The following is a 27,623-nucleotide window of genomic DNA, read 5'->3' on the forward strand; positions in this document are numbered from 1 at the left end:
TTCCTTAAAAAAAATCTCAATTAGTCTTTGTAATATTTCAGATGGGGCAAATGAGGTATAGGGAAATCATAGCTGTTATTCAATTTCATAGCATGCTCAGCCTTGCTTCATAACACTTACTGTAATTATAACTAAGGAGCTGTGTTGATAAAATGTTTAGTGTCTGTGTCCCATTAGAGTATAAATCCTGTGAGTGCAGGCTCTGTGTCTGTGTTGTACATGCCATATTTCCATTGAGCCCAGTTCCTGAAACTTGAAATGAGGTCAGTAATTATTGGTTAAAGAAATGGATGAACAAAGCAAGGAAGTGACCCATTCAAGGACACGTGGAATCAACAACTGAAGGGAAGAAGAGGGGTAGTAGTTGTGAAAGAAACTTGGAGAAAAAAGTCCCAAATTAAATGTAGCTTTTTTCTCTCTAAATGAAAACAGGTTCATTTGGGGAAAAAAAACTGCTTTGGGTTGAACATCATTTTATTTTGTAAAATAATCATTTACCTTAATGTTAAAGGTAAACATAAATAGAATTCACTAACTTGATAAAATAATTCTATACTCAATGCCAAGCCTGGCTGAGTGAGTATTGAGGACTAGAAAAGTTAGTGTTTATTCAATAATAATATGATGTATACCAATATTTATCACAGCATTATTTATTGTAATGTTTCCCAAAGTGGAAACAATCCAAACCTGCATCAACTGATAATAGGTAAACAAAATGTAGTATATACACACCATGGAATATTCTTTAGCCACAAAAAGGACTGAAGTACTGATTCATGCTGCCACATGGATGAACCTCAAGGACAGTATGCTACGTAAAAGAAACCATACCCAAAAGGCCACATTTTGTATGATTTTATTCATGTGCAGTGTCCAGAATGTGCACATCTGTGGAGACATGAACAGATTATCAGTTGCCTAGTTCTGGGGGAGATAGGAAATTAGGTTGTTTAATGGGCATGGGGCTGCTTTTTGGTCAGCTGAAAATGTTCTGGAATTAGATAATTATTGCACAACATTGTGAATATACTAAACCTGCCAAGTTGTATACTTTAAAATGGTTAAATGATGAATTTTAAGTTATGTGAAGTTTTACCTCAGTTAAAAATAAATAAAGGAAGACTTCCCTGGCAGTCCAGTGGTTAAGACTTTGTGCTTTAAATGCAAGGGGCGTGGGTTCAATCCCTGATCAGGGAACTAAGATCCTACTTACTATGCAGTACAGTAAAAAAAAATTTTTTTAATAAGTAAGTTAAAAAAAGCCATATTAACATATCCATTTACTTTGAATACTATTTGGAGGAGGAGGAATGGAAATGCAAATTGATTTTTAAACATAGGTTTAAAGACTTTTTTTCTGACAGGGAACTCATTTTCAGTATATTAAAAACATGGACTTAATTGAAAAATAGGCTGTTCAATCTAGGGTCTTTCTTCATTCATTCATTATTATGATGGCAAATAGCAAAATATATTAAATGAATTGCAGTTTCTAGCCTGGCCTCTCGGTATTAAGACTGCAACTCAGCTAGTTAACATGCTAATTTTGCCAAGTTAGATTCTCTGTATCTCATGGTCCTCATCTGAAAAATGAGTATAATAATAGTGCTTACCTTTCTATTTCATGTATATCAATGTATTTCAATCCTTAGCTGCATATTAGGGTGCTGACTTTTTTTTAAATGATGAGTTCACAGGTGATTCACATGGACAGCCAGGATAGAGAATCACTAACATATAAAAGGCATGTAGCAACATGCCAAGCATGTGGTGAGCAGTGAATAAATGGTAGTTTAATAGTGTTGTCAAGGACTTACTAATTATATTATTTTATAAGATTAAAGTATATCTTTGGTGGTGTTCAGTTGCTCAGTCGTGTCCAACTCTTTGTGACCCCATGGACTGCAGCACGCCAGGCTCCCCTGTCCTTCATCATCTCCCAGAGTTTGCTCAAACTCATGACCATTGAGTCGGTGATGCCATCCAACCATCTCATCCTCTGTCATTCCCTTCTCCTGCTTTCAGTCTTTACCAGCATCAGAGTCTTTTCCAGTGAGTAGGCTCTTTGCATGAAGTGGTATGCAGAGAGTTGGCTTATTTGCATGTAGTAGATAAAGTATATCTACTATAGCATAAAAAGTGAGGAGGGAAGTTAGGGTAAAAGGATGTATGAAGAACAAATACATTTCCACTGAAATTTATATTTTATTTAACAGAGTATTATACCAACTATAGTCAACAGGTAGATTCTTCTATCTTCGTAGAAGCTCTCTGAATTTTGTTTTAGGTTTTTAAATTTTATTGAAGTATAGTTGATTTACAATGTTGTGTTACTTTTTGCTCTACAGAAAAATGATTTAGTTATACACACATATATATGTTTGTATGTATTCTTTTTCATATTCATCTGAATTTTGTTTAATGAAATTTCCCTATACAGCATATATTTGAAATACCTTTATTTGTTAGCAAATTATATGTTTTCTAAAACCATTCTCTTGCTTTCATGTGCTTCATTGCTGTGAAAGTATCACTTTAAAAAAATAATAAGGATGCTGTAAACTCTCTTAAAACACAAAAATACAAAACTTCAGTAATTGTGTACACATACAATACAGTGTTATGGGCTGTTATTTGTGTCCATCTAAAATTCTTATGTTGAAATCCTAACCCCAATGTGATGGTATTAGTAGGTAGGGCCTGTGGGGGGTGATTAGGTCATAAGCATTCTTATAAAGGGGTCCTCAGAGCTCTCCAGCTTTTCTGCCATGTGAGGACACAATTAGAAGTCTGCAACTTGGAAGAGGCCCTCCCCAGAACCAGACTGTGCTTGCACCCTGATTTCAGACTTCCAGCCTCAAGAACTGTAGAAAATAAATTTCTGTTGTTTATAAGCCACCTAGTCTATGATATTCTGTTTTAGCAGCCTCACCTAAGGCATGCAGTATCCCTGATTCAAGTAGATTCATCATTAATTGTACTACTAAGATGAGATCTGAGGAATAGAGAAACTAGGGCTTTTCACTTACTCTTACTGAGGCTCTGTCTCCTCATTGATGGAAAAAAGGTTGAACCAGGTAATCTGTACGTTTCCTTTATCTCTAACATTTTGTGAGTTGGTGAGCACACAATTGCATTTTATGGTGTTAGATTTTACAAACTAGTTAGGTTGTAAAACTCATGAGCTCTCCTTCTGGTTACTACGTTGTGGTTAACTTTCCCTACTGCAAGGTCCCTGAAGTGAACATATTCCCACTGAATCTTATTTTTTTGTGATGTGATTTTCTGGTCTCTTGTCCTTTCTTCCAGCTTGTTTAGCTTTATTTTTATGACTTTTTACTAGCAAAGTATGAACCATCAGTTCTTACTGGGTATGGTATTCCCTCCAAGGGGTATTTTGGAAATTTGTGGGCTTTTTGGTCTTTTAGTATAGTCAAATCTGAACATTTAAGTGTTGAAATACATATTCCTTTATTATTTTTTATTGAAGTATAGTCGATGTACAGTACTATTTAGATAATTGTATGTATAGACATACAACATAGAGATTCACAATTTTTAAAGATTATACTCTATAGTTATAAAATATTGGTTATATTTTTTGTGTTATACAATATATCCCTATAGCTTATTTTATGCTTAGTAATTTGTACCTCTTAATACCCTATCCTTAACTTGCCCTTCCCTGCTCCCTCTCCTCATAGCAGTTTGCTCCCTGTGAGTCAGCTTCTTTCTTGTTTAATTCAGTAGTTGTATTTTTTAGATTCCACGTGTAAGTGATGTCATACAATATTTGTCTTTCTCTTTCTGACTTATTTCAGTTACCATTCAGTGTTTGTCTTTCTCTTTCTGACTTACTTCAGTTACCATGATGCCCCCCAAGTCCATCTGATTGTTGCAAATGGAAAAAATTTCATTCCTTTTTATTGCTCAACAGTATTTAGTATTCCATTGTGTATGTGTATATCTTCTCTGGTGGCTCAGATGGTGAAGAATCTGCCTGGAACGTGGGAGACCTAGGTTCGATTCTTGGGTTGGGAAGATCCCCCGGGGAAGGAAACAGCTGCCCACTCCAGTATTCTTGCCTGGAGAATCCTGTGGACAGAGGAGCCTGGCGGGCTATAGTCCATGAGGCCACAAAGAGTTGGACATGACTGACAGACTAACACACACACATGTGTATATCTACATCTGTACAAACATCCCACATCCTCTTCATCCATTCATTTGTTGATGGATGCTTAGGTTGCTTCCATATCTTGACAACTGTAAATAATGCTGCTATGAACATTGGAGTACATATATCTTTTTGAATTAGTGTTTCCATTTTTTTGGATATATACCCAACAGTGGAATTGCTGGGTCATATTGTAACTCCATTTTTAGTTTTTTGAGTCACTTTCATACTGCTTTCCACAGTGGCTGCACCAACTTACAATGGTGTATGAGGGTTCCCTTTTCTCCATAGCCTTGCAAACATTTGTTATTTGTATTCTTTTTAATAATAGCCTTTCTGACAAGTATGAGGTGACATTGTGGAAATGTACATTATTTTTTATTTTTTAAAGTAACTTATTGAGTAATTTTAAAGAAATTTTTTTCTTCGTATAATGATGTGTTATATACACTTTAAATGATGTAGATAGGTAGGTTATGTATCTGTGAATTTCACTTTAGGGTAGTACAGAAAGCATTAGAAAATATTTTTATAAGAGGGTATGGTTGAGGATCATCAATAATAAACGTACTGTGATGCTGATACATACTGCAGTGGGGAGAAAGAGACAGGAAAGATAATATTTTACATTTATCTGGTAATACTTAGGTACTATATTTTGTATGTGACCTTACTATGCATGATTATTTCATCCTTCTAAAACAGGTGATATTGTTTTTCTCTGTTTCATGATGAAGATACTGAGGCTTAAGGAAATTTATTAACTTCATTCCCTCATCAAATATTTTAGAGCCCACTGTCTGCAGCTACAGGTATTTGGAGGAGAGCTGGTAATAGAAAAGACATAATTTCTGCCTTAAGGGAGTGTATATTTTAGTGACGAGAGAGAGACTAAACCAAAACAATAAATAAAGTAAGACAAGTCAGGTTGTGATGGGTGTCATGAAGACACTTGAATGAAATGACTTGAGAAAACTTGCCCAAAGTGGCCTAACTAGTGAGTGGTGGGGCTCCATCTGAATGTAGACATTACTTTATGGCTGTCATAGCCATTGAATGACCATCACTGGTATCAAATTACAAGGCCATCACTTCTTCTGAGGTTGTCTAGAAAGATAGCAGAATGTGTGAATGAGTAACCAAGAAGAAAGATCTATTCAAGGCAAGTATCGCTGGGTATTTTTTCCTTTTTGCATTCCTGTCCGATGAAGTGCCTGCAGGACACTGATAATTACAACAGTCCCTCCTGTACTCTGAAGCATTTGCGTTTTTAACACTGCTAATCCTTACAAAAATGCATTTCTAAGTCAATAAGGTTAAATGCTTTTCTGATTTCTTAAGTGTGATTTTCAGAAACATCCTCAATTTTATTCCCCTATGGCAATGTATCCGTCATACCCAACTTTGGATAAGGGTATCCAGTCTATGAGATGAGAAACTGAGTACTGGATACAGATGTTGCTGCTTTTAAAAATGAAATAGCAGGAGCTTTGGATAGACATTTGGAAGGGTGATTATAGTCATTGGGCTGCCCTCATGGCTCAGACAGTAAAGAATCCATCTGCAATGCAGGAGACCTGGGTTCGATCCCTGGGTTGCGAAGATCCCCTGGAGAAGGGAACGACAACCCACTCCAGTATTCTTGCCTGGAGAATCCCATGGACAGAGGAGCCTGGGAGGTTACAGCCCATGGGGTTGCAAAGAGTTGGATGTGACTGAGTGACTAACACTTTCACTACTTTCATAGCCATTCCATAGATAAGTGGTAGAGAGGTAGGTAAGGCTTCTAAGCAAGAGGACCTACCAACTAAAGTCTAGACCATGAGAGTGTCTGGGAAAAGCCTTTTGAAATGAAAAAACTTGGAAAGTTATGTTCTGCCTTCAAGAAAAAGATCAATGTTAGGAACTCTAGTGATTGCTACTACAAGATAAAGATTAGAGAGAAAAGTACACGCTTTTCTTTTTTTTTTAATATATTAAAGCTTTGTTCAAGTTATAAATTCTTTAAATATATACAGTGATAAACAGATCTTATGTTTGGTTGTTTGAATCATGATTTCAAATCTGTGGAAAAAATAGAATGAAATAGAAGGGAGAGTGCTGCTTTATTGGTCCTGGTTATCAGTTCCAAGGAAATCGTCCTCCTGGTCCTCATGGCCACACAGTTAGCAGGATTTTTGATGCTGTAACTATTTTCCTAGACAAAAACAGCCTGCAAAGAGAAATAAAAAGCTTCAGAACACATCTTGTAAACTCCAGCTTATAAAGACAGTGATCATATCTCCATGCATATATCAAGCAGAGCTCATGTAAATGCTTAGATTAATTGTGTTTTTGGAAAACATGCTAAATACCTGGTCATCTTTTTCATTCATTCTTTAGCTCTTTATCATGTTCTTTGGGGTACTCAGAGATAAATATTAATTCTAACCTTGTGTTTACTATTTAAAATGGTATAGCAAATAAAAGGTGATTTTATATATGTGTGTTTCATAGAAAATTTCCTACTCTTGTTCTTGACTATTCCTTTTATCTTTATAGATGCTCAAAATTTGACAAAAGCCAATCTAACATTCCTACTTTATGTACGTTGCTTTAAAGGCACACTTCTCCCTAATACTAATTAGCAGTCTTATAATGAACAGCACAGTTAATTTCTCAAGCAGCATAACTTGCATTGATTTCATAAATTTGAGGGTTAACTTTAAATTGTTTCTGTAATAATTTTTTAGTATTCATCACCAAATCCACACTGGTCAGCTCAGACTCTGGGGAATTCAGTAACTATCTTGTACACTCAGTTCATCTTTTGCAACTATATTGGCCAACTTGCAAATTTATCTGCAGCATGCCTGGGTGGTTTTGTAGAGAAAACAGCTACTCTCAGGGGGCTAATGCCTCTTCTCCACCAATCAGAATACAGTTCATGATTCATTAGGTTTGTTGGCTAGATTATTTAACTTAATTCAATATAAATTATTTAATTCCAAAAGCCTTCCTGGTATTCAGTATGAATGAAACAATTATTCCTGGACACACTCATCCAAATAACACCACACAGTTTTACCAACCCCCAAGATAGTCATTAAATTCCAGCTATCCACAGCTTTACACAAGCTCCTCATGCTGAGTTTTTGAGGATTACAACATTACTGAAATTGTTTGGATTCAATAAAGGACTATGTTATTTCTGTATTTAATGAGAACATCCCAATTACGTAGCAATGTGATTATATATAATCATAAACTATTTCGAGATAGCAGTTTTGCATTTGTTTCGATAGTGTCCTTTATTTTGTTATCTATTCTAGTCCATACAAAAAGGAACAACTCCATGTTTTCTTAATGTTAAGTCTGCTGCTTAGAAGCTTTCCTCAAGGCTGTCCATCACTTGACATCATTTCTATCTGGTCAGTGGCTTGTGGAAGTAGGATCTATGGTTGGTGTATTTTTCTCTTGAATATAATTTTTATATGTCCCTAAATGTAGTATCCCTTTCTTAGATTAAGCTCTCTGGAAGCAGACTCTGAAGTAGAGAATTGTGTGTTTCCTGTAGGAAAGTGAGGGAGTCAAGATTGGTAGAGGGTTGGCGTTGTACCTGAGTGCCTCTTCTACAGGGCACTCTGGAGCTGGGATGGCCTTTGTAAATCTGTATCAACCAGTTATCAGCTGTGGGCTACTCTCTGGGAGAAGGCATAATGCTGTGGCCGAAGGCAGTCTCTAGCAAGCTACCAGCGGTCAGTATTCCCAGCAGCGTAGAGAATGAAGCGTCAGTCCTAAGGGAGGATCTCAGAGTACCACATATCCACTACCCCCATGCTAAGGAAAACCTGAGTGAGAAGTATTGACAGAAACTGAGATACAGAGGAAGAGCATGACTACTTTGATACATAGTCTTGATTTTCTCTTAAAATCTGTTAAAAAATTATTACTCCCCCCTCCCCCTCCCCGTTTTCCTTCTCTCCTTTGTCTTCAACCAGGCCAGGAATGGAATAAGGTAGACCCCAGAGGATTTCAACCCTGGAGAATAGCAAACAGTGTAGCAGAATTCCTGTGAGACCCAGCTGAAACCCTCAGATGTGGTCTAAGGCCTGCTTAGAGACCTGTGCATAAAATGGCATTTGGAAAAGGGAAGATGCTGTTTAAGTTTAAGAAGAGGAGTCAGTTACAAGTGACAGTTTGGTTCTTTCCCTCATTACTCCTTACTCATAAGTGCAATGCACTTGTGTATTCACACTGGCATTTCTCTAGCTGGCCACACTTGATTGCACCCTCCAACTTAAAGAAGATTTGTTATGGCCCTCAGATAGAGGCAAAAGAGTCTTTCTTTGTTACCAAAGTCTTCTCTCTAAGCCTTCTCCTCCCACCCTTCCCACAACTTAGGCCTGTCCTTTTGTTGTTCAGTTGCTAAGTTGTGTCCATCTGTTTGTGACCCCATGGATTGCAGCTTGCCAGGTTTCCCTGTCCTTCACTACCTCCTGGAGTTTGCTCAAATTCATGCCCATTGAGGTGGTGATGCTATCTAACCATCTCATCCTTTGTCACCCCCTTCTCCTTTTACCTTCAATCTTTCCCAGCATCAAGGTCTTTTCCACTGAGTTGACTCTCTGCATCAGCCTTGCTTTTCCATGATCCTCTCTTTCATTCATTTATTTAGTCATTAATTTACTCTTTTATTTATTGACTTCCTACTAAGTGCCAGTTTCATTCCAGAGTGTCTGGGTCTCAACTGACTGCCCAGACTGTGTGATACTTGTTTTGCTTCTCATCTGGCTCTTGTTTGTTCTGACTTCTGAGTCATAGCTGGTCCTAACACAACAGTTGTCAGTTCAGTTCAGTAACTCAGTCATATCCGACTCCTTGTGACTCCATGGACTGCAGCACGCCAGGCTAACCTGTCCATCACCAATTCCCAAAGCTTACTCAAACTCATGTCCATCGAGTTGGTGATACCATCCAACCATTTCATCCTCTGTTGTCCCCTCTTCCTCCTGCCTTCTTTCCCAGCATCAGGATCTTTTCCAGTGAGTCAGTTCTTTGCATCAGGTGGCCAAAGTTTTGGAACTTCAGCATCAGTCCTTCCAATGAATATTCAGGGATGATTTCCTTTAGGATTGACTGGTTGGATCTCCTTGCAGTCCAAGGAACTCAAGAGTCTTCTCCAACACCACAGTTCAAAAGCATCAGTTCTTCAGCACTCAGCTTTCCTTATGGTCCAACTCACATCCATACATGACTACTGGAAAAACCATAGCTTTGACTAGATGGGCCTTTGTTTGCAAAGTAATGTCTCTGCTTTTTAATATGCTGTCTAGGTTGGTCAGCTTTTCTTCCAAGGAGCAAGCGTCTTTTAATTTCATGGCTGCAGTCACTATCTGGAGTGATTCTGGAGCCCAAGAAAAGAAATTCTGTCACTGTTTCCATTGTTTCCCCATCTATTTGCCATGAAATTATGGGACCAGATGCCATGAGCTTAGTTTTTTGAATTTTGAGCTTTAAGCCAACTTTTTAACTTTCCTCTTTCACTTTCATCACGAGGCTCTTTAGTTCCTCTTTGCTTTCTGCCATAAGGGTGGTGTCATCTACCTATCTGAGGTTATTGATATTTTTCCCAGAAGTCTTGATTCCAGCTTGTGCTTCATCCAGCCAGTATTTCGCATGCTGTACTCTGTGTATAAGTTCAATAAACAGGGTGACAATATACAGCCTTGACGTACTTCTTTCCCAATTTGGAACCAGTCCATTTTTCCATGTCTGGTTCTAACTGTTGCTTCTTGACCTACATGCAGATTTCTCAGGAGGCGGGTAAGGTGGTCTGGTGTTCCCATCTCTTTCAGAATTTTCCACAGTTTGTTGTGATCCACACAGTCAAAGGCTTTGGTGTAGTTAATAAAGCAGAAATAGATGTTTTTCTGGAACTCTCTTGCTTTTTCTATGATCTATTGGATGTTGGCAATTTGATCTCTGGTTCCTCTGCCTTTTCTAAATCCAGCCTGAACATCTGGAAGTTCTTCTTCTTTTTTTTTTTTTGTTAAGAACAAAATACTTTTATTTTTATAAATTTTAGCAAATAGTTTATTTACTTATTTTCTAAATTTGTACCTTTTTTACTAGAAGTATTTTCATTAGTTCTCAAATGATGCTTCTAAAGTATTTCTCTATTTTATTTTTAAATTTTTTTTCATAGATTAACATTTTTTTATTTTTTAATTTATTTTTTTCATTTATTTTTATTATTTGGAGGCAACACCTGGAAGTTATTGATTCACGTACTGTTGAAGCCTGGCTTGGAGAATTTTGAGCATTACTTTACTAGTGTGTGAGATGAGCACAATTGTGTGATAGTTTGAACATTCTTTGGCATTGCCTTTCTTTGGGATTGGAATTAGATTTAGCTGATTCTCTTGTTTCTTGTTATTAAAAACCACTGCTTGACAAATCTGATATCCTCACCTACATTTCAGACCTATTAAGTGGTTTCTGAGAACTTCTCTGGTCTTCAAGTCATGATCTATTTCCTTTGATCACAGTTCATCTCCTGGCATATGCAATCTACTGTCACCAAATCCACTGTAAGCAAAGGGGAAAATGCCCCTAAATAAGAGTGGCTGTGGCAAAGACTGAGTGGAAAAGCTGGACTATGGAGACTGAGGACAGCATTTAGGAATGAGGAGAGTTGTTCAATAAAATTGGACTCACAGTTTGTCATTGATAACAAATTAATCGTTTGACTTTGTATGAACAATTATTTGCCTCTTTCTCATTTCATTTCTCTCCCAGGGACTGAAAGTAATAAAACAAGTGTTGTACTTGTTCTTTGGAAAACATTTTAATATTTCTGACTTTATTTTAGTTCAGTAACTCTAAATCAGTCTAGTTAGGGTTTAAAGTGGTTCACTTATTTGTTTTTTCTCTATTCTTTTACTTTTTTGAAGATCTTTATTATTTCCTTGCTCAAAAATGTTAAATTTTGTTTTATGACTTAGTTCAATGCAAGTTACTTATTTCAAAGGGTAAGAGTCAACAGAGTGAGTATACTTGTTTTGAAGTTTAATGCCTTTTTGGACTTTACACTGTGCCAATCTGCCTTGATGCCAACATGAAGGATGCCAGTGTAACCACAATCCCCTTAAGTATGTTGCATGTATTAGCTTCTTTAACCCCACAATAGTCATATGATCTAGGCACTATTATTTCCAGTTTAAAAGCAAGGAAACAGATGAACAGAGGGTAACTTGTCCTCTGTCACCAAGATACTCAACTCCAGAGCCAGTGTTCTTGTCCATCAAGTTATACCACCTGATTAGAAATGCACTCCAAGAAAACTCCAGAATCCAGTTATAAAGCTCATTTTGTATGCTGGCCTGATACTCCCTCATGTTATAGGTAACTTCTTCCATAATCTGTTGTTTGTTCAGGCCACAGCTGATGAAAATTTTCTTGCTGTGCAACTTAAACATGGGAGCCTGCTCTTCTGTCTCACCTCTTTATTGACTTTCCATATACCTTCTATTTTCATTTGAAAATTTATCTGGAGCCCCTTGACTATCCCTGTTAATTTTTTTCCCTGGCCATGTTTTGTTTTTATTTGAATTTTGCAAGTGTGATATTTGAATTAGTAAAGATAGAACTTTTATGAAAGATTCAATATCAAAATTAAGTTGCATTGCAAAGCATTATGGATAAAATTGGAAGGAAGAGTATTTAAAAATCCCCATTGAGGTTCTCTAACTAAGTCTGTTTGAGGCTAATGCTCATCTCAGCTTGATTTATGATTATATATTTTGACGTATGAAATGCTGTTTATAAATAGTTTAATGAAGGGCTATTGCTCCAAATTCCAAATTAGCAGTGAGGATGATTTCCATTAGAGAAGACAGTTTTGGAGGATTTTGTTTTTGATATTTAATAAAGTGAATTCTTTTTCTCAGTACAATACATGCTGTTGACTTGTGGCTCAGCTCTAGGGACCTGATGTTGTATTCAAAGAGTAAAAATGTATCTCTGCTCATTGTTTATTTACTACATTTTAGGTACATACGGCAAAGTTATTTTCCTTACAGTTCCCAGTTCAGCCTTTTCTCTTGATTATGTGTTAAAAATATGTGCATAAAGTCCCCAGTATCTCAGTTTAACAATGTGACTCTCCAAGCCTCTTTTATTAAGTGACATTTCTAGTATTTTAATGAGGGTTTGACATTTTCACATGTTACAATTTTGTTTTATTTTTATATTCATTGAAGTGACTTTCATGTTGCCTTTGTGTGCAGTCAGTTTACAATTTTTAAAGGTACTTGGAGACATCTTTTCAGAAAGAAGAAGTACATCAGGAAACCATTCAGGATTCTCAGTGTTAGTCTTCAGTGGAGTGTGCTTTTTTAAAAAAGATTGCGAGGCTTTAAGTGTAGGGATTTTGTTCTGAGCAGCATGTAATACTAGATTCTTTGGAGATGGCAAAACGTGATTTAGACCAGAACTTTCAAATTCAAACACCTGGACAGCCCAGTGGGTGACATAAGGAAAAGAGGTGGGCGCAGTGGACTGCAGAGGGCTGTAACAGGTGTGCCCCCCCACCCACAGAAAGGCCAGCTGCACATTTGCCCTTTCAGGTAGTTGCTATGAGGAAATTTCAGTATCATCCAATTTTTTGGATTCTAAGGGGATCTGGACGATTAAGTGAAATATTCTAATTTGAGACATTGGCTGTTTCTGGCCTTGATTATCCAGCACACAACTGGCCACAGGTACTTTGTTCATAGAGAATGATTAATGCTTCCAAAGAACCGAGAAGGAAAGGTATGATCAGAGATTGTCTTTCAAATGACTCAGAAGAGCAGAACCCCATTCCAGGACTCTTTCTTCCGCTGCCTTCTAAGGGCAAAGCACTGTGTGGTATCATTCTGAGGTGGCAAAAGGGACCATGAACTGTCACTTTTAAAAATTAATTTAATTGGAGGATAATTACTTTACAATATTGTGGTGGGTTTTGCCATACATTGACATGAATCAGCCACAGGTGCACATGTGTGCTCCCATCCCCCATCCTGACCACCCCCCACCCCTGACCTTATCCCTCTGGGTTGTCCCAGAGCACCAGCTTTGAGTGCCCTGCTTCATGCATTGAGCTTGCACTGGTCATCTATTTTACATATGGTGTATACATGTTTCAATGCTATTCTCTCAAATCATCCCACCCTCGCCTTCTCCCACAGAGTCCAGAAGTCTGTCTTTATATCCTGTGTCTCTTGCTGCCTTGCTATAGGATTGTCGTTACTGTCTTTCTAAATTCCATATACATGTGTTAATATACTATATTGGTGTTTTTCTTTCTGACTTACTTCACTCTGTATAATAGGCTCCAGTTTAATCCATCTCATTAGAACTGATTCAAATGCATTCTTTTTTGTAGCTGAGTAATATTCCATTTTGTATATATACCACAACTTCCTTATCCATTCGTCTGCCGATGAACATCTAGATTGCTTCCATGTCCTAGCTGTTGTAAACAGTGTTGCAGTGAACATTGTGCTGGGTCGAATGGAAGTTCTGTGTCCAGTTTTTTAAGGAATCTCCACACTGTTCTCCATTTGGCTGTACCAGTTCTCATTCCCACCAACAGTGTAAGAGTGAACCCTCACTTTTTAAAGACCCCACAATTAAGCAGGAGGTCTAAGACACGACAGTCATAAGTTAGTGAAAGGTGAAGTCAGACAAATTCCAAAAGGGATGTTCAAATGAAATTCAAAGGAGGGAGAAGTCTCATCTGATTGGTAAGACCAGGGACAAGTTCATGGCTATTGAGAGGAACCTTGACAATGATTATAGGATGGTGGTGAATGTGGGACAAAGAACATTTCAGAAGAGAGCAGAGGTGGGAAAACAGGAGCATGAGGATGCTCAGAGAGCAGAAGCTAGTTTAAAGGCAGGAGAGCCATCAGTGAGAAGGCAAGCAAGGGAGGACGAGTGTATGTTATAGAGGACTAGAGGGAAGAGGTCTTACAATGATTTTAGTAGACAGTGAAAAGCCATCAATGCTTTTTGACTTGGAGAGTATTTTGCCTACTATTTTCTAGGGGTGAAATTTGAAAAACAAGATGGCAAAACAGAAAGAGGGCTGGGGTTAGGACTTCAACATGTAATTTTGCTGGGGGCAAATTCAGTCCATAACAAATGAGCACGTGAAGAATGCAAGAGTTTGCTCCTTTTTTCTAAAGCTATTGAAGTAAAACCATTGCCGTTTCTAATGGTTTTAACATACCTAAGATTAAAGTGAATTTAACTGCAAGATAGGAGCATGTGATGAAATGCTAATATTAGGTTGGCCAAAAAGTACATTTGGGTTTTTCTATATCACTTTATGAGAAAACCTGAACAAACTTTCTGATCAACTGAATACAGCCTGTGGCACCCATTCTATGAGTTTAGAGAAAACAAGGCACTTTGTGCGTCCTTCTGTAATAAGTAAAGTGATAAAGTGTTAGTTGCTCAGTCATGTCCACCTCTTTGTGGCCCCTTGGACTATAGCTGGCCAGGCTCCTCTGTCCATGGGATTTTCCAGGCAAGGATACCAGGGTGGGCTGCCATGCCTTCCTCTAGGGTATCTTCCCAACCCAGAAATCAAACCGGGCTCTCCCGCGTTACAGGCAGATTCTTTACTGTCTGAGCCACCAGGAAAACAAGGTACTTTGTCCTTCCTTCTATAATGAAACTTACCAAGTCACTAAGTAAGTCATAACTCTGCTCCCAGTTTCTAGCACAGGATCTGGCTCATAAGAAGGTGCTCAGAAAACACTGGTAGAATGAACAAAGAATAATACTAGATTGGTTAGTGCGCCATAAAAAATCCATATATCCTAAAGGCTAGTCAGCCCTTTCATCAACCCCCCTTTTCCCACCACCACACATACCTAGTAGCTTTGGACTTAGCAAACAGTAAGAGATTATATATATATATATATGTGTGTGTGTGTGTGTGTGTGTGTGTGTGTATGTATATACACACACATATATATATACACATACACACAGAGGTTATATATATAATATAATGATACAGAAAAGAGTTCTCCATAATAACTTGAAAATGGAGTGGACTTCTATCTCACTGGAGGTTAGGTTATGAAGGCAAAGTGCAAAAAGACAGCATCGTATAGTGCAAATTACCCTGAACATTCTTTAGGAAGTCATAGCATTGGAGATATATAAAACACTCTGCTTTTTCTTCCAGCATTCATACAGCCCACTGCTTTCTTCTATTCAGCATTGGTTGAAGTTGGCTTGAATTGAAGGGTTTGATTATATGAAAAAGATATTTTTAAATGCTAGAATTAACTCCATGTGGTGATATGCTGTCAGTATGAAAAGCTCCCCAGGACAGACTGCCTGAAGGATGGCAATTTTCTACTCCTCTCTCAGCCCCACATTAGGATATATGACTGTTGAGTAGAATGGTGGAGTGAAATCTCTTTCTCCTTCCCTCGCTACTGCAATGCTTCTTGATGGCCCAGCATGTGTGGTTGATTTCCCTCAAGTTAAAATGTGCATATGATGAGATTTCTCTGTACCCAGAGTGGGGGAGGTGAATTGTTTCTGACCAAAGCCCAGGAGCTTTGCTGCTTGCACAGATGAGAATAAGGATCCCACGTTGCTGGGGTGATGCTTGCGGGAATGTAGTAAAGTGCATGAGCCAGGCAGGTGTGGATCAACACCCTGCCGTGGCCACTCTGGCCAGAGTAGAGTCAGGACAGTTGGTGTTCAGTTGTGGGAAAAGTGAAATTATGTCTGCCTATTTGGATGATTTCAGGGGTTTTCAAGAGATCCTGGGTATCACCATGTCCTAAAGCGGGACACACACTTGGCATAGTAGAAGGAACTTGGTCTTAGAAGAAAGGAAAACGAGGGTAGAGTTGCAGCCTCACCTCTTCTCACTTCCCTCTCGCCAACGTTTGCTTGTTTGTTTCAGCTTTATTGAGGAATAATTGACAAATAAAAATTATATGTACTTAAGGTGTACAACATGATGTTTTGTTATGCATATACACTGTGAAATGATTATCACAATCAAGCTAGTCATCCGTCACCTCACACGGTTTGCTTTTTTTCCTATGTGATGAGGGCGCTTGAGATCTACTCTTTCAGCAAATTTCAAGTATATAATACGGTACTGTTAACTATAGTCACTATTCAGTACATTGGATCGCCAGAATTTATTCATCTTGCATAACTGAAACTTTGTTAACTTTTGACTAATATCCCCCGAATTCCAGCCCCTGCAAACACCCTTCTCCTCTCTGTTTCTGTGAGTTCTACTTCTTTAGAGTCTACTTGTAAGTGAGATCATGCAGTATTTGTCTTTCAGTGTCTGGCTAATTTCCCTTAGCTAAGCTGCTCCAGATTCATCTATATTGTAGCAAATGGCAGAACTGCCTTCTTTTTAAAGGCTGAATAATATTCCATTGTGTGTATATATGTGTGTGTGTGTGTATATATATACACACACACCACACACAAGGGATTCCTCAGTGGCTCAGCAGGTAAATAATCAACGGGCAGTGCAAGAGACACAGGAGACTTAGGTTCAGTCCCTGGGTCAGGAAGATGCCCTGGAGAAGGAAATGGCAACTCACTCTAGTATTCTTGCTGAAAAATCTCATGGACAGAGGAGCCTGGCAGGTTGTAGTCCTGGGGTCACAAAGAGTCGGATATGGCTGAGCAATTAAGCATAGCCTATATATGTATATTCCACATTTTCTTTGTTCATTCATTCATCAACGAACACTTAGATTGTTTCCATATCTTGTTAACCTCGTGTCTTTGTGATTGTGAGATCTTTGGCAAAGTACCTGACCAACTATTATATGGACAATAATACATGATAGAGGTATTCAGAGGATTACAAGAGAAAATGTATATAAAGCATTTAACTTAGAGGCTGGGACAAGCTAACCAGTGAAGATATGGTAGTTTTCTAGCGACCTCCTAACCATGTGAACAAACCCAGTTGTGAGGTGGGAGTGGGAATATGATAAACAGAAAAAAAACAAATAGTAAGTTACCTTGGTTAATCCCATACAATCAGACATAATTAATGGACTAGCCAAGACGACATAACTGGGTGTAGAGAATCCTGGACTGTGGATCAAGAGACTGGCTTCTAGTTCTGGGTGAACCTTGGGCAAGTCCTCTCTCCTTTTTGTTCCCTTAACAGTAAAATGAAGGACTTGAAAGATCTCTAAGATCTCTTCTAGTTCTAAGATAATAACAGTTAATGTCATGTCTCCTCATTGGTTCTCTTACACCTTCCAAATTAAACCATTTCTTTGGTTGGTCTTAAAATTTCACCATCAAATAGCTCTAGGCTCCCTTTGCAGTAGTTTCTCCTACTCTCACCTTGGAAAACCAACATTGCAGCAAATTGTCTCTTTGTTGTCTGGCCCCAGCATTTTCACCTTTGTTCATCTCTGCGCCTCTTCATCTGTGGATATTCTTCTCATCCTTTATTGCATGCCACATGATACCATGTCCATGAAGCTCTTCGGTATTTCCTCAAGATATTTGTGTTGTATTCTTCTGTGGGGCCCCAATCAGTCTTTTAGGTGCTGGTTGGCAATGAGGGAACAGTGGGGTGATGAGGGGTGGGGGGTCCTGGTAGTTCTAACATTATTGGGCCTATGTGGTGTCATGTCTGCAGGAAAGTATGTGGACTTGGCTGGTGACTGAAGGAAAGACCCTTTAGATGATGCTTTTATAGAGCTCTGAAAGAAGAGAGCTGCTTTTCACAGTCAGGTTCTGGAAACAGTGAAGCGTAGATGACATTTCTTTTAAGCTGTATGCAAAGTTTCCCCCAGAGGAAAGAGATTAGAAGACAACATTAATTATTCTCAAGACTGTGACTCCTGATTTTCACTAATTACTTAAATTTGCCAACTGCCTATTCTGACTTGTGACAGTCCACTGGTAGGAATCCAGACCTGCAGAGAGAAAAATATTTGCTTCTGGAAGGACCTGTTGGACCTCTCCAGCCATGTCTAAAGTGCAAGGAAGCAGAGCAGTGACTCGGCAACTCCAGAGAGGGGGTCTGGATCTGAGACCCTCAACCATCACGTCTCATCAGTGGAAGAATTCTCACTGGTACATCCTTCTGTGCACCATAGTGGTTCATAGCATGGACGTTGGAGCCATAATTCCTGGGCTCAAATCCCAGTTCCTACCCTCCTGCCTGGCTAACTTTGTGATCTTGATAAGTCACCCAGCCTTGCACTGTGCAGGGCTGTGGCTGGGTTTGAAGACTGTTTCATCAGGCCCACGTCTGCTCCCCTCTCTTCTCCCTGACCTCCTTGGGGGATGTTGTCAGCATAGCCTGGCATGGCCAGAGCTAGGCCAGTTCTAGTAGTATCTGTTCAAGAGGCTCTTCTAACTTTGCTTCAAGGTTTCCAACTGCCTTCTCAGCAGGCCCATCTCCTGGATGACCTCTGGGAATATTCTCATCTCATGCTCTGTGGCCTCACAATTTCTGTGGGTAAGGATGGGTGAAATGGGTCAGATTAACTTACTGGGGAGGCAGCTACAATATGCAGCCTCCCTCCTGCTCTCCGAGAGTAAATATTGTATTAACTTGTTTTTCATTCATTCAGCTAGTCTTTACTAAGCATCTATATGGATACAGTGGGCTGTTCAGATTAACAGATGTCTGCTGAAATATGAGGCAGTGCCAACGAAATCTCTCTAAAACAGACACAACGCAGAATTTCCTCAACTAGGATTTACTAAGCATGAGACAGACATTGATTTTTGCCCTTTTCCTGGTTGTGACCTGTTGGAGCCTCAACTACATTATAAAACAATGAGCACTAAAATGGAAGAAATAAAGGGAGAATTTAGAAAGGTTAGCTAATCCAGAGTTGGGGTTCTTGGAAGAAGTGATCTCCAAAGAAGACCTAAAAATGAAAAATAAATAGGAGCTTACCATCCAAAGTGCAGGGTATGGGGTCTGCTCCGGGCAGAAGGAAAGCACTCTGAGGTTTGGATGGATAAGAGAGTACAGCCCTGACTGGGGACCTGAAATAGTGACTTTTGGGCAGAGGAGTAGACCAGCGGGGGAGTGTCCTTGAGGTCGTGAGAGAATTATAAGGTGATATTTGGATTTTAGAAAGATTGTTCTGGTCATAGCAGGAGGATGGATGGTGGAGATCCAGAGTGCAGGCAGCTGTTCAACTTGCACCCAGCAAGGCCATACTGGGGTGAGTGAAGAAAGAGAGCTCTGGATCACTGCTGGGAGATAGTTCTCACAGTGCATTGTTTAAGAAACTGCTTATGACTCTGCACAGTAGTCTTGCTCTATCTGACCTTCAGCTTTCTTTTCTGTAAAATGAGTATTTCTAAAGACTTAGAAATGTAGTTCTGAATCATTTCTTAGGACCCTTTTTAAAAAAAAATTATATATAGTTGATTTACAATGTTGTGTTAACTTCTGCTGTTCAGCAAAGTGATTTAGTTGTATATGTTTTACATATACAAACATGTATGTAAAATGTGTATGTAAAACATATTGTATATGTTTTATGATTTATATATATATCTATATATACATTCTTCTCATATTCTTTTCCATTATGGTTTATCATGGGATCCTGATTGTACTAAACAGTAGGATACTGTGCTAAGCAGTAGGACCTTGTTTATCCATCCTATATATAATAGTTCACATCTGCTAATCTCAAACTTCCAATCTGTCCCTATCCTGCAGCCCTCCCCTTGGAAATCACAAAAGACCTACAGTAATATTAATTTGTACTTCTTCTTGATATTTAAACTTTCATTGTATCCCTCCTCCTCCCCAACCCACATCTCTGTATTGATTTTCTAGGGCTGCCATAGCAAACACCACCAACTGGGTGGCTCACACAAAATAAATTTTTTTTTCTCACAGTTTTGGAGGCTGGAAGTCTGAACAAGGTGTTATCAGGTATGGCTTCTAGTGAAGCCTCTCTCCTTGCAAATGGTTGTTTTCTCACCGTGTCTTCACGCAGTCTTTCCTCTGTGTGCACACATTTCTGGCGCATCTTTGTGTATCCAAATTTCCTCCTCTTATAAGGACACCAGTCATATTGGAGTAAGGTCCACCTAATGGCCTCACTTTAACTTAATTAACTCTGTAAAGGTCCTTTCTCCAAATACAGCCACCTTCTGAGGTGCTAGAATGGGCTTCAACATACGAATTACAAGGAATACACAGTATCATAGCTCTTTCTTTTTTAAATCTATTTTGAATTTTATAAATTTTCTAAAAATTTAGTTTTTTTAGTTTAAATTAAAATTTAATTTAATTTTAAAATTAAAAAAATTAATTTTTAGTTCTAAAAATTTACTACATTTTCTAAAACTAGAAACATCCAGGCTTGGTAGGAGGCACAACCTTCCCTAAATTCTGGTTCTCTTTTCTATGCCCCTTTCACCTGTGTTTGATCCTCATATGAGTTAGTGATGGTGATGGTGATTTTATACACCATCCATCTGTGGGAAAAACAAGAACTAGCTTTTCTTCTTTGGTATAGTAGCCAAGTTTATTTTCCTACAGCATAGCTGAATTCTCTCCTCTGCAGTAGTAGGTCTTGTTCCCTCCTTTGTTCAATTCTAGTCTTTATGCCCCAATGAGAGTCTTACTTTTTGGCTAGGCCTTGTTTTCCTTCACATGCTTTGGCTGCCCAGAATAACTTCCAAATGAATTTATATCCTGTTCCTCCTAACCTCTTTCAAAAATCATCTCAAAAACCCACCATGATCTGCAAAAGCTTATTGCATTAATGTTCTCTCAATGTTTCCTGTCATTAGCCCAACGGGACTTGCTCACACATTTCAATTGCAGTCTCTTTAAGGCCAGGATTTCATTCCATTTTCCTGCTTTTGTCCACTGTGTTTTAGCAGCTCAGAAGGGCACGCATCTGTGGCACCCCATGAATAAATGAAATCGCACACTGTAATAATGACTATAGGGCATGCACTCCTCCACCTGCCTACAGAGCGAACTGTGCTTTTGACTCTTTTGCAAAATCATAACGACTCACTGGAGGTCTCTTCCCACCTACCTGATTCCAAGCCCAGTGAATTATAAACATATTTTATTTAACAAATTCGCTTTTATTACTACAGTCAGCTCCTATCACAATAGTTAAGGTTCTGTTTGCAGGTTCATAACTTGGCCATAACATTTTGCTTCAGGCAGATACTTCAGTCTAATGACTCTTGGTACAAAATGTCATTATTAGAATCTCTTTCTTATAACATCAAAGAAAGTGAAAAAAAAAAATACTTGGACTTAAAAAGAAAGAGAAAAGAGTTTTCAAACTTTATTATTTTGCCTGGTGCCTCTCCAGGATGCTCTCTGGACTACCTTCTCTCAAACATGGATTCTAACAGGAGTGCTTGAAGCTTGAAACTGACTCTGGCACTTACAAATGCATTTTGGTATTTTTTTAGCTTGTTTCTGGTGTACAAATCTTTAGAAGAAATAAAAATGACTGCCTATTTTGACTAAATATGACTTTTTCTTAAATACTCACAATGGGACCTACCTTCTGCAAAGATAGGAGCCCTTGTCACTTAGAAGCTCTTGTTAACACTTACAAAAGGACTCGGGAGGCATGTTCAATAATGGTTTCTTTTAAATGCCAGTTATTTAGTTAAAAGGGAGAGTAACTGTAGAAGGATTAAAAGATTTATTTTCTTTTGAAATCTATGGTTTCTTTAAAGTTCAGGGATAAAGGTGCAATTGCCTGTGTCTTACCTGCGTCCTTCTAAACAACCAATGAACCTATTGCAGAAGAAATTCAATTTCCCCCTGAAGGAGTGTAAGTGAAGAGAGACCCACTCAAACGCAGAGACGGATTGCCTTGACAAGCTCTCCAACAGGGAATGAAGCCAGGTGGGGATTGAAATAGCTCAGGGGCCACCAGTCCATGCCCAGCTAATTGTGTTAGCTGTGCTCAGGCTACAAGGAAGAAAGAAAATGTGACTAGGGGAGAGGTGCCCTTAAAAAACCAAGGCTCCTGCATCATTGTAATGATGTCATGGCATGAATAAGCCCAGAACCCAGATGAAAGGATTTACTACCTGGTGTGCTCTTTTCAGCTGGCTGGGGGAGAATGGAGATGAGATCAGTTACTTTTTGGTTGCCAATTAATATATGCTTTGGGTTAAAAAAAATTATGGAAGTAGAAGAGTATTGAATTGTTGGCAAAAACATCAGAGGTTAAATATACCAGTGGTTGCAAGTTTTTACCAATACAGGTTTCTTTCAGTCACCCTGAGCTGGAAGATAGTCCAGGTGTCTGGGATGCTGGGATCCTGGGATGCTAGTTGATAGCTGAAGGCAGCTGCTGCTTTGATAGGGGACATTAGGTGAAGTCACTCTGATGACTTTGCACCTTAATTCATTTACATCGTGAAGGCAGTGTAAATAGCTGGGGCGAAGAATTGTAATGTTTGAGACATTTGTCCTTTTATTTGTTGTCCCTGACAAGACTTTACCTTCCATAAAAAGCAGCCACATTTACTTTTAGTTTAAAGTGATTGGTCTCTAGCCAATGTCATGAGCATCTCTAGGGAACTTGTTTGAAATACAAATTATTAGCCCTGCCTCAGGCCTACAGACCCTGATGCTTGAAAAATTGAAGACAGGAGGAGAAGGGGACGACAGAGAATGAGATGATTGGATGGCATCACTGACTCAGTGGATATGAGTTTGAGCAAGCAGTCCATGGGGACACAGAGTCAGACATGACTGGGCGACTGAACAATAACAATAGGCCTGCAGAATTCAGGTGTCGGGTGTTGCCTGTTCATCACCTTTAGATGGTCAGCCTACAAAGAAGTCTGTAGGACTGATCTTTTCAGATTCCCATGTGAAAATATACAGAGACATCTCTCTGATGTGTGGCTCATGTGTCAGCCTGGCCCTCAGAACTCAGGTACTTCCCCATTTTAACAAGACCCTCAACCACATCTCCAAGGCTGATAAAGTCAACATCAACAGCTATAAAAGCAGGTTGATCTGTAACAGATAAAAGGAAGCATGTGATCAAACAGACCAGATTCAAATCCTGGCTTTGCCATTTACTTAGTATGTGAATTCATGAGGTGATAATAGGTAACAATATTTACCTTCAAGTATTATTGTAAAGGACTTCTCTGGTAGTTCAGCTGGTAAAGAATTTGCTTGCAATGCAGGAGCCCCTGGTTTGATTCCTGGGCCAGGAAGATCCCCTGGAGAAGGGGTAAGCTACCCACTCCAGTATTCATGGGCTACCTTGGTGGCTCAGATGGTAAAGAATCCACCTGCAATGTGGGAGACCTGGCTTTGATCCCTGGGTTGGGAAGATTCTCTGGAGAAGGGAATAGATACCCACTCCAGTATTCTTGCCTGGAGAATCTCCGTGGACAGAATAGTCTGATGGGCTGCAGTCCATGGGGTCACAGAGAGTCAGACAGGACTGAGGGACTAAGAACACAAGCACATTATTGTAAAAGTAAATGAAAGAACCCCTCAGGGCCATGGCATATTTTTATATTTTGACAGGGATAAAAGTGAGTTGAGATATTGTCCCTCAACCCTCAGAGTTCATGACTAGAGCAGTTGGTGCTTGAAACCAGTCATTGCAGCCTAGCCGGCTCACCCATTTATATCAATGTTCTATAAAAATATCACCAATTTCCATGCAGGCCATGGTGTGAAAATGATGAGAACCAGAATTCTACATAAGCAACGGTTCAAATTGTGGTTCCCCAGTAAGGCTTCAATAAATGGCAGTAGTTGTTGCATCTTTGCCTATTGATTAAGGCTACCATGAGGAACAATGACAAGTAATGCAGTAGTTGCCCTGAAGACCTTGGTACCCAAGGAAAACCCAGAAGACAGGTTTAACTCTGTGGAGAAAAGAAGAAACCCAGAAGGGCTGGTGATCTCAGCTATTCCAAATTTGACCTCAGCTATTCCACAAACTTGGGGTCAGTGTCAAAGGCCATGTTCACTTCCATGCTGTTGCCGCCCACAACAGCTCCTGGGAAGCAAGTTTCCAGAGCCAACAGTCCTCCTTTGCCCTGCTGTGTGGCAGCCCCATGCGTATCCTGGCCCACTCCAGTTTACGCTCCAGTTTAGTAAGATGCTCAGCCTCTTATGGTCAAGACTAGCTCTGTCAAGTAGAAATGGATATAGTCCTTACATGTTTTATAACTTTTTATTCCTTAATATTAATTTAGTGATATTTCTGGGATGAATAAAGACAAGACATATGATCATGAGGAAGACCAGAACTTGCTTTTGAGAAATGATTTTCTTTAGCATGAAGTATAAAAATCTCCTCTCAAGTAAGGTGATAACTAGGAAAGCACAGATTTTATGATGTTGGTTTTTTATGTTCATTTGCAATTTAAATAAGTAGGATCTTTGATTTGATGATAAGGGGGAAACCTCAGCATTCTGTTGGAATGTACATGGAGCTTGGGAGATGGGAAACAAATTATGCTAGGAATAGGGTATTTTGTTTTCATTTTGTAGATGGAAAAACTGAAGCTCAGTGTGTTAAGTAACTAATTTAAGGTCATGCAGCTAGTTAAGAGCAAAGCTGATACTTAAGCCTGGTACCATCTAACCTGGTTCTACCTAACTCGTTAACACATGCTGTGAGTCTCCTGTGCTGCCTTCTTAGAGACCGAAGTGGAAAGTAGAATAGACAGAGAGAAGTCTAATTGGGAGCAGGCATTCTTATTGGAGGGGATGACTTAAAGACTCAGGTAATGTGTAGGCAAAATATTGGGGAATAGAATGTAGTTGAATCCCTGGGGTGGATGACTAGGCCAGATCATCTAGGAAATAAAGATATTTAAGGAAGGGTGCATGTCTCAGTTAAGCTATTAAAGCCTGTAATTAGTGGTTTTATTAAATTATAAAAAAAATTAAAACAGTATGGTACTCTCTTAAACATATTATGTTTCAGGAGTTAGCTCTAATTGCTTTTTAAAATCCTTATATGTTGAATATTAAATAGTGTTAGTTGCTCAGTTGTGTCTGGCTCTTCGTGACCCCATAGACTATAGTCCACTAGGCTTCTCTGTCCATGGAAGTCTCCAGGCAAGATTACTAGAATGGGTAGCCTTTCCCTTCTCCAGGGGATCTTCTCAACCCAGGAATCAAACCCAGATCTCCCACATTGCAGGCAGATTCTTTAACGTCTGAGCCACCAGGGAAGCCCATTAAATAAATGGAAGATATAAATATTGGCTTTATTCCATTTTGTTACTTCATCTCACATATGTAATGGCATAAATTAGATATCAGATCATTACCTAGGCAAGGAAAGTGAGACAGATGAGAAAGGAAGTAACTTTGGAAATGCCCCTACCAACTATTTCCAATTTATCTGAGTTAGATAAGTGGCTAATAAAAACACACACAGTAATGTGACTGAATAATAACTAATACATGTGGAATGTCCAGAGAATATGCTCTGGTCATGTTCCCATCGTGATCTGAGCTGAAATGTGAGATCAAGTAACTGTCCCAAGCACAGAAGGGCCAGGTCTGACTCTTGGACTGGAACAAATGAACTAATGGACCACTCGAGACAGGTAAGGGATTAGCCCTGAGCCTGTGGATCTGTCTTGACACAAATACGGCACCCGGTAGTTTACCCTCGTCACACTTACTCTTGGTTTGAGATTCATAGAGTCAAGGCAAGATGCCATCTGAGACCTTCCAAAGGCCATGAAAGCAAAATCAGAGCAAAACCTTTTCCATCACTGACTCACCAAAATGAGCATCCGTTCTCCTGAAGGCTGATTTTCCTCCTGAGCAAAAGGCACAGCCTCAGATGGAATTTTTCAGTGTTGTTTTCACGCTTCTAATTTAAATTGTAACACTTTTCCACTCATCTCCCCTACATGTTCCAGCAGAGGGTAGCACCATGGCTGTCTGGGGACAGTGGTGTTAAAATGCTATTTAGAAAAGGATCCCTGGCTTTAGGAGGAAAACAAAAAGAAGCCAGAGAAAGGAAACAACAGAAAGAGCAGGAAGTTGAGCAGAGACACAGTCTAGTAGGCAGTTCCAGACTTGGGCTCTTTCTGAGCTCTGTGTTATTGCTTTTGAGCTTCTCATTCATGTTCCCCTGGTTGGGCTCCTCTGATGGAACATAATTGTGTCTCTGAGGTGAAAATTCTGGAAGAGCCAAACCGTTAATGAAACTCAAATAGCAGATACGATTTTGATGCCCTGCTCAGAGTACTTTGGCCTCCCCTGCTCCCTTCCATGGCCATGCTTTTCTATCAGCTGCTTCTGCATCTCTCTGCCAAGAGCATTTTCAGGGTGTAAGCATGCTCAGTTCATCCAGAGCAGGCCATAAGGTAAGGCCCCTGGAAGCAGCATCCTCACTGATGACGGGGGAAAAGTTGGTAGACAAATACCCTCATCTCCTTACCCTCTGATGGGACAACTCTGAGGGGGCTTCTCTAGTCTCCTGGAGCTCCCCAGTGGGGCTGAGCCCCTGTGGCTCACAATGATAATCTGCTCACAACACACCTGCCTTGACTTTCTTCCCTTTTTCTCTCATTTCTACCCTTACTGATGCTTCCTGGATCGCCTCAAATAAATCCTTGTTTCAGAGTGTGATTCTGGGAGAATCTAACCTCAAACACTAGGCTAACTGGGAGATAGGAAATATTAAAGAGCAAAGCTGCAACGTATTAACTCACAGAGGTGGAAGTTTCAGGGTTTTCTGACTTAGGAAGAAAAGTGATTCATCAAAGACCATGTACTTTTCTCAGGTCCCTGACATTGGCTAATACCACCATTGTTTTAGTTACTCTGCCCAGAAACCCGGACTTTGAATCTCGAGCACACTGACAAAATTACTGACAGGGACCTGGGGTCATCCCTGTGGCAGCGTCCTCGAGAAACTGACTATAACCTGGACCCAAGGTTCACGGGGATTTTCAGATTATCCTTAGGTCCTCTGTGCTGTGCTTAGTCGCTCAGTTGTGTCCGACTCTTTGTGACTCCATGGACTGTAGCCCTCCAGGCTCCTCTGTCTCTGGGATTCTCCAGGCAAGAATACTGGAGTGGGTTGCCATGCCCTCCTCCAGAGGATCTCCCCAACCCAAGGATCAAACCCAGGTCTCCTGCATTGCAGGCGGATTCTTTACCGTCTGAGCCACCAGGGAAGCCCCAGGTTCTCTGAGCTACCCATAACCTTACTTATTGTGTTTTTTTTTATTTGTTTGCTTGTTTGTTTTTTTGTCTCCTGCTGGCCAGAGTCAGTTTCTGTGGTTTACAGTGATCCAATGCATCCTCCCCTTCACATCATGAATCCAGTTACTCTGTCTTTTCAGTTCCTTCTTCAAAATGCCTTGGATCTGTTTATTCCTTACCATAGCCTAATGCAGATGCTGGCTTTTG

The sequence above is a fragment of the Dama dama genome, chromosome 25 (assembly GCF_033118175.1).
Source record: "Dama dama isolate Ldn47 chromosome 25, ASM3311817v1, whole genome shotgun sequence".
NCBI classification, from domain to species: Eukaryota; Metazoa; Chordata; class Mammalia; order Artiodactyla; family Cervidae; genus Dama; species Dama dama.